Below are 8,384 nucleotides of genomic sequence, written 5' to 3'. Positions count from 1 at the left end.
AGAGTTTTCTGGTTGCATCTCAGCTATACTTGGTATTATAGAAGGAATTGAACTAGTCGTTGATTGAGTCCAAACTAATAAGCCAAGCCTAACACATGATTTATTCACTATACTCCATGAAGCATGTAACCTTCACAAAATAAACTGTTGCCTTAAATGTGTAACTGGACAATTTTGCATCCTGTCTCTGAAAAAGGCCTCCAGGTCACTAGGAGGTGTAGTTTCTCAGGAAAGGCTGATGAAGGTATAGTTTCAAAGGGTGATATGATCAAGAGGGGGTGACTTTTTCATAAACAGCTCATTGCATACCCTAACACTGATTTACAGAGACCAAAGTATCAGTATTGTTTCAAATCCAATAAATTGCATTCCACCCAACTGAACAATTCTGGGTAGGTAAAGCTTCTTCAAAATGCAGTCAGTTGTATATTGTTGTTCCTACTCTTTCTCTTTTAAGAAGCAAGGTTTTTTTGGTGATATCTTTTCTTGGACTAACTGTATAGACAGGAGAGATTATAGACCAACTTTTAGGCATGCAGGGCCCTTCTTCAGGTCATTAGCATAGCGCTGCAACTTGGAATTGAGGCCACAAACTGCTGTACAAACACACAATAAAAAATTCCTACCTGCCTAGCTTTCAAAGCTTAAAATTTAAATAATCAATCAGAGTGGGGAAAAACCTGGGTGGCAGAAATTTTTAGAAACAGAGGCAGAGAGAAATTAAGGGCACTGACAAAAGTGCAGCTCCCTGCTCTAACTCATGGTGTTTCATGGAAAGTGCCATGAGTTAGAGCATTCCCCCTTTCCCCCTAGACTTTCAGTGTTAGATCAGGAGGTGGGGGATTGAGCTTTACTTTGGAGCCAATTCAGGAGGAGCTACCTGTCTCCAGCCTTTCTCCCCTAGCCCCACTCCCCCTGCCCCAGCTCTGGTACTGTCTGCAGGATGAGCTACAATCCATGAGCCTGCACTCCAGTTCAGGCTGGGCAAACCCCAGCCTGGAAGTCCCTTCTCTTCCCTTCTTTCCCTCCCTTCCTGCAGAAATCACTGCGGGTGGGAGCTGGGCTCCATAAGCTCAGCCTGGATCACATGCAGGGACAGATAGAAGTTAATGAAGGTGCTCCAAAGTGGAGCACCTTCATCTGAACCCTTATATAATGAGTGTTAATTTGTTTCACAATTGGGCACTTTTAAAGTGCTCTCCAGTCATGCTCTTCTGTCAGCACATGGATGTAGAACTCTTTCAGGGAGCCGAATGCATGACAAATTCCACTTCTGTCAGTGCTATAAGGGATTTCCCAGGGTCCCAACACAAGTCTGTGAAAGAGTTTACAATGAAAAAAAAATTCTTCCTGATCCCTAATAACAGTAAACCAGCATCTCAAATCATGAAGAGAGAGAGATAGACTTTGCCATTTTTAGTACACCTTGTATAATTAGAGATACTATTTCTATTGGCTCTAAATGTATAATCTTGTGTAATTTTGAAACTCATTAAGCTATTTGCCCATGTAAGGAGCCATTAAATTAGCTGAAAACACAACATTCTGCTCAGTAGGGAACCTTACTGCACCAAATTTCATAGAAAACTACAAGATGATGTATGAGAGAAAGGAACTACCTATTCTTAAAGATGACAAAATCATTTCACTTTTTGTGTTCAATTTAGAATAACTTTATAACTGTATACATTGTCATTATTTCTCATCTTCCTTTCAGTCACTGCTGATTGCATTTTGTCTGGCATAAACCTTACCCCACATTAAATTACATAATCCTGAATTGGTACAAATCATCTTTTCATTTCTCCCTCCTTCTCTCTCTCTCTTTCTCTCTCTCTCTGTCTCTCTCTGCTGAGATCAGTTCACACAATCATAACAAAAACTAATCAACTTCCACTTGAGAAAGTGAAAGTGTGTCAAGGTAGGTAAATAGAAGCACTAAATCAGGAGACAACAGCAAATGAAAACAGAGCATTAGCACTTCCATAAAACATTGAGAGAGGTGGGGAAGGAAGTATTTAAGGAATTAACCTGCCATGCTGTGGGTGATCCCAAGCTTGATTGCTTCTCACAGTTTGGTATACATCTGCCCCATAATTACACTGGGAACAAGAAAAATTCTTCCTAATGAAAAAAAACAATTATTAAGTAACTCATATTTTTCACCCTCTTACAAGTTAAATGAACAGATGTCCTTTTATCTCTCTCCCTCATACACATACACAATTACACCTTTCCTTTCTATATTGTCTGTTTAAAGCAGTGACAGTAATGCCTTCCTACTGTACAAAGTATGGAGAAGCTTGATTAACTACAATGCTTCTAAATCACATGGCTGTTGTAGAAAGATGAAGTATTGGAGTCTGTCTGTTTCTCTTATGCTATTGATTCACTGTAAGATTAAATTTTCATTGATGCTTCATACCTCAGTTTCCCTGTACATCAAAAGGCAAGCAATGGGTCTGAAGGTCAATATTTGTTAACCCATAAAGAAGAAATCATGTACTGCTAGGCTTTGGATGACTTGACTGTGTACAAGGTCAAAAGAGGCATTTATTCGCCTGCCAAGTGCAAGACAATGTTCTTTTCAATTGCAGGCCTTTGAGCCTTAGAGAACATTCTCTCCTATCTGAGCAGGTTGTAACTCTCTTGGTAAACTACTGGATTAACAAATGTGAAAAGCAGGCTCACAGTAAAATGACAGATTCTTATAACTAAGCATTTTATAGAATGTTTAGATTACAGTTTACAATGCAGTTTAATCATTGACCTTTCTATCTGTAAGAGCATGTCTTCTCTATGTCATGCCAACAGCAAATCTTCCTGGGATGGCCCAAAGCACATCTATCCACCAGCTCCCACTTGCATGCTCCAGGCTAGTAAATACTCTGATTGAGACACACTGCAGTATGCTCCTGGACTCCCTTGAGATAGCCAGGACAACCCACTCACACAACTTTATCACATGTTGCCATGCTCTAAAAACCAAATGAAAAGCTTGGAACCTTGAAACTTTGAAGATGGGACTCTTCATGGTGTGGAAGTAAATTGGGATATATGTACAGGTCTTACATTAGGTCTTTATATTAGCCTGAGGTAGTGGGGAGTTATCTGAAATGAAACACTGGTACTAGAAGGTATCTACATTGGCTATAGAAGCCTGTGCTGAGATACACTTGCAGTTCAGTCTGTATGGCTGAACTGGGCTGGGCCACATTGCAGGCCTCATTGTCAAAGCAGGTCACTTTTTCATGTCTTAGTATCTGTGTATGTCTAACAACTTGAATCTATACACATTTCAGTGTTTATGACTTAAAACTCTATATGCAGAATACTTTACCAGGCAGTTCTGAAGAGCAAAACCTCTTCTCCAAAATCTCTTCAGCTTATGCTTTGTTGACGATGTTATGATTATCAACATAGCAGCCATTGAACCAGGGATCTCTAGAGCTAAATGCATGGTCTTCTAGTCTCTGAACTGCTATAACAGACAGGCATCTTCTCTGGACTGCAGGAAGGGAAAGCTGTGCCACATCAATATATGTAGACTATAACAATATCCTTTATATAGCATATGAAACTATAAAATAAAATTCTATAACAGCCCATCATTAATAGAAAATTACCTATCCATCATTCACACAGCCAACTCAGAGGTGGGAAGCATGTGGCCCAATTTCTGAATGTTTCTCCTCCTTGGATGGTTCCTTTTTATTTTGCTAAATCATTGATGACTTACTCTGGAATCTGTTAACAAAGGAGATAAAGACAACCCCACAGTGCAGTTCTGCTTAGAGCCACAGTTTCAGTACTTCACACTTTTTCACTTTTATAGGTTTCAATGCCCTGTAAATCAATCATGCAGGTGAACCACGCAGCTGGCCAGAATGAGTAATAGGGTTTGGTGTACATAAACACACAAATTATTGTAGCAGGTCCCAGCCACCTGTAGAATGGAAGAAGCTTGATAAAGCCAGAGTGTTTTATTCATACATATGTGTGCATGTACTACTACCACCAAAAACAGCACAAACTTCTGGGCTGAACATTGAAACCAGACATCCCAAGCTTAGTTTTCATAGTCATAAAACACATTCACACTCAAAAGTAATTTTCTTCCCTTAGGTGTAACCTTTTTTCCCTTCTGTTTAGAAAATTTCAGTTCAACATAATCCAATAAGGATGAAACCTAGAGTTCCATTGTGAACCGGGACTTACGTAGTGTTCTCAGCGCTGTTGAAGTACATAGTAAAGAGATGGTCTCTGCTCCACACAACTCACAACTAAGATTGACAAAGCACAAGCAGTAATAGGTTGGGTAATAAATTAATAATATATAAGACTCTCATAAGTTCCAGGCTGGAGAAGCATGGGGGAAAGCTGCTTCCTCCCTTCCCATCGACTGGGTGGGGAGGGAAGGAACAGCCACCAGCTGCTTTCCACCTACTTTTTACTCTGGAGCTCCTGGTGTGAGCAGCAGGCAGGGGCTTTGCCATTCTGCTCCCTCTGACTGCTTGCATCTCATACTTGAGTCCTGGCATGAGAAGCAGGCAAGGGCTATGCCTTACTGCTCCAGTACCCTTAGGAATGGGAGGACTGGAGAAACCCATGCTTGTCTCAGACTAGGATCACCCTAGTCTCAGGAAGGTGCAAGGAAGAGGGTAGGGAGGGCAGTTGCAGAATGAAAATCTGTACTGCTCCCTCTCCTGGGATAATTTCTAGCGGTGGAAATTTTCCATAGTTGGAATTGAACATTTGTATGTGGCTGCTGTCAAGACCCAGAGAGAAGGATTGGAGGGGAGGGATCTCCATGCCTGCACCCTACTGCCCTACCCCAGCACACTTAGTGTTCCCTGCCTGCTTCTTGCAACCCCCTGCTTGCCTCATCATTCCCCATTATGTCCCAGCATCACACAGCATCTCTGAGCTCCCCTCTGAATCTAAAATCCCACCCCCAAGTCCTGCTTTGCTCCAAGAAAACTCTCACTCTGCCCATGAGAGAACACACATTTGATGGGACTGAGAGGCGCTTCCAGCAGTCAATGCGGCTAGATACAGTCAGGAAAGAGAAACTCCTGAAACAGTAGTTTCCCATTGTACCCTGGGTCCAACATTGCTAAGAGGATGAGGGTGGCTGCTGGCATTCCCTCTAAATAATTGCCCAGGGCTGGTGCTCCACTTGCCCTGATTTAGTTACTCTACTGAATACACATGTACAATAAATAAGCAGTCCCAGGACTCCTAATAGGCACAGGTAGTCTCCAGCTTGGCCAGGGCCAATTGATAATTATTTGTAGAGCTGTAGTAAGGTTTGATAGAAAACTGATAGGGCTTTATAGAAACTATCCTAATAATCTATATATTTGATTAAATAATGATTTCCTCAATAACCCATGACCCATCATTTAGTGAACAACTAAATGCCTGCTATTCCTACATGGCTTGGTTTATAAACATTTAGAAAGTTTCTTGGTTTCTATTACAAGCAGTCAGAGTTCTGTTCTTCTATTAAAACTGATATATATTATCGATATTTATATGAGATATTTTAATTATATCTCTTGGCCCTACTTGTATTATTGTTCGTGAATACAGATCCCTTTTAAGGCATACATTGACATAGATCCTCTTAGAAGCAATAGAACTTTACTGTTAATACTAAGAAGTGAGTTTGATGTATGGTGTTTTCCAGGCCCCCTTTTCATGAAGATAACCACAGAACCCAAGTATCTATTCCACACAGCTAAAGGGAGATTTTTGTATGCATTACCATTCATAGGTAGATCATAAAGGAACATTTTGGGCTTTTGTGGGTACAGTGCATATGTAATGTTTTTATTCTTTAATATATGAGGAATTTATTTTTGTCATATGAGACTACAGTGCTCTATGTACAGCTATCTATCCCTGATTCCACTTTTGTAAAAAAAATAAAAAATCTTTTTCATTTGTTCTTACTTACAGAGAAAGAAAAAGGAGTATAACTTATGTGAATGCACCAGTTAAGGAATCGTGTTTCGTCTCAAGGGACAACCCATGTAAATTCATCATTGCCACAATGGAATTTGAAGAGGATATTTATTTATTTATTTTTGGAAGCAAGAAAACCTTTTATGGCCATTTTTCCAAATGGGTATCTTATTAGCTGGAAACGTGTTCTAATTTGCTGTTGTCAAAATCCCAGACACCAGCTTGATCAGCTTTAAATGAGACACAGATGGCTGCGGAATTGAATTTGGATTTGCTTAATGTTAGCTGCTCTGTTTGACCATTTCATTCACTTTGTTTTGCATCAGTTACAACTCAACAATCCTTTATCTTTCTGTTGGGGAATTGTTGTATTGAAGAAACTCCTAACTGAAAAATGCTTACTGACATGTAAATTTGGGGTTAGTATGTTATATTTTAGCTGAGAATCAATAAGCTGATTTAGGAACAGATACAGTTTTAAATTAACTATATTCTTTTTAAGGCTTATTTAAAAAGAACAGACTAGCATGTGCTGGAAAGGATTAATAATATCAGTTTGTAGGCATGTTTTTACTTGTAAAATATTTCGAAAACATTCAGAAAGAATTCCTTATTTTTTTTTGGGGGGGGGGGGGGGGGGGGGTTTGAAAAACAAGCCTTCGCTGTGATGTGATAACACAGCTTTTAGCAATTCATGACAGGAAAAAGATATTGTAGAAGTGGGAATCTAGGCAGGGAATATATAATTCTCCAATTTGGAGTCTGACCAGGATATGAAAATTAACATAGAGGGGCTTTTCAAACGATGATAATAAAAGCAATGAGCTTCTTAATGAATATGAATGATGATACTTAGGCCAGGGGTTGGCAACCTTTTCAGGCTGCAGGTCAGAATAACTAACTCAGGTCAGAAGCAGGCGAGTAGGCTGGTACAAGGATCTGGTCACCACCACTGCTTTTCCCCACAGCAGCACGGGGGAAGCATTCACTGCTGAACATCACCCAGATCTGGTGTAAGTTACCCCGAAACCCCAGATCTATGAGTTAGGTCCAGCCTGTGTGCCGTATGTTGTCAACTGCTGATCTAGTCTTTAGGTATGATCTATTCAATACATTCCCTGCAAACATTGTCCTAAGTTTTGAGCTGGGCTTTTTTTCTTTCACTTTCTGAAATTCTCTTGTGAATAGGGTTTACAGCAAACATCAAGGCCCTTAGAGTACATTTGCAAAAACAAATGTTGAATTTGTAATTGCAAATATTCAAGCATAAATCTGCTGCTTACAGCTATGTCTGCTTAGCTCTTAGATGGAAATACATATTTGATCAAGATATAAAATCATAGTACGTGTAAAAGACCTTGTTTTGCAAATTTTTTTATTTTGAATACTTGCAGTGTACTGATTACATTAGAGCTACACACCAGCAATTATATGCAGAAATTATTTATCAAATAAGACTGAAGGATGAGTACATTTGGAAAAATCATTATCTATTCACAAATATTTCAGGAAAAAATAAGAGGCAAAATGGACTGAATGCATAATTCATTAAGAATTATTTATGCAACTCTTGTCTGGGGCATTGGTTCAGTATAGACTAAGAAAATGGAATCTACAGATTTGCCAACATCATTTCTTTTAACAGTACATAATTTGAGAGATCTTTTACCTTCGGCAGCTCCTGAATGTTTAGTGGCAAGGAAATCCCATTTTCCATTGCTGTACATAAAAAGCCAAATATGACTAGAAAACAATAACTAAAAAAAGAGCAAATAGAAAATGTTCATGGGGGAGAGGGGAAGTGCACCTACTCACTCTGTAGCATTCTACATGTGACATGAATCACAAAATGGTAGCTATAGTTAATAGCAATAATGTTGCTGCACCTAATAGACTGTGGTCAGAATAAAAGGATTATGGAAGTACTCAGACATTATGATTATCAAAGCCTCCTGAGTGCTATAGATAGACAAAGATAAATTAGAGACTCATAGCTAGTTCTGTACTTTTACAAATCCAGAGAACACTACACAGAATGGTCAAATCTCCTTTTAACACAACACCTTTTAATACACTTCAGAGTTAAAACTGATAGCCTTGGAAAGAGTTGAGCTTCAAAATAGACAGCTGTCTCCCTTCAGTTTGTAAGAGAAAAGCTAGATTCAGAAGCACATCCTGTAGGCTTTTCATTCTGCAATATATCTAAGGAACATGATAGGTGTTAATGTTATACGGACATGCATATTTCTTTGCATGCCCAAGCAGAAGTGTCTGAATTATATTTCCAGCAGTCCCTCATATAAGCTAATTTAGTGCTGGTATAAGGTACCAGATTGACAGCACTTGACATTGCTAAACACAGAGACTACAGTGCTGATTGTGCCAAATTGTACATTGGTTTTGTAATCTCCACA

This window comes from Alligator sinensis, unplaced genomic scaffold (genome assembly GCF_000455745.1).
Source record: "Alligator sinensis unplaced genomic scaffold, ASM45574v1 scaffold289_1, whole genome shotgun sequence".
Taxonomy (NCBI): Eukaryota; Metazoa; Chordata; order Crocodylia; family Alligatoridae; genus Alligator; species Alligator sinensis.
The sequence above is the reverse complement of the archived record's forward strand: the minus strand, read 5'-3'. Positions refer to the sequence as shown.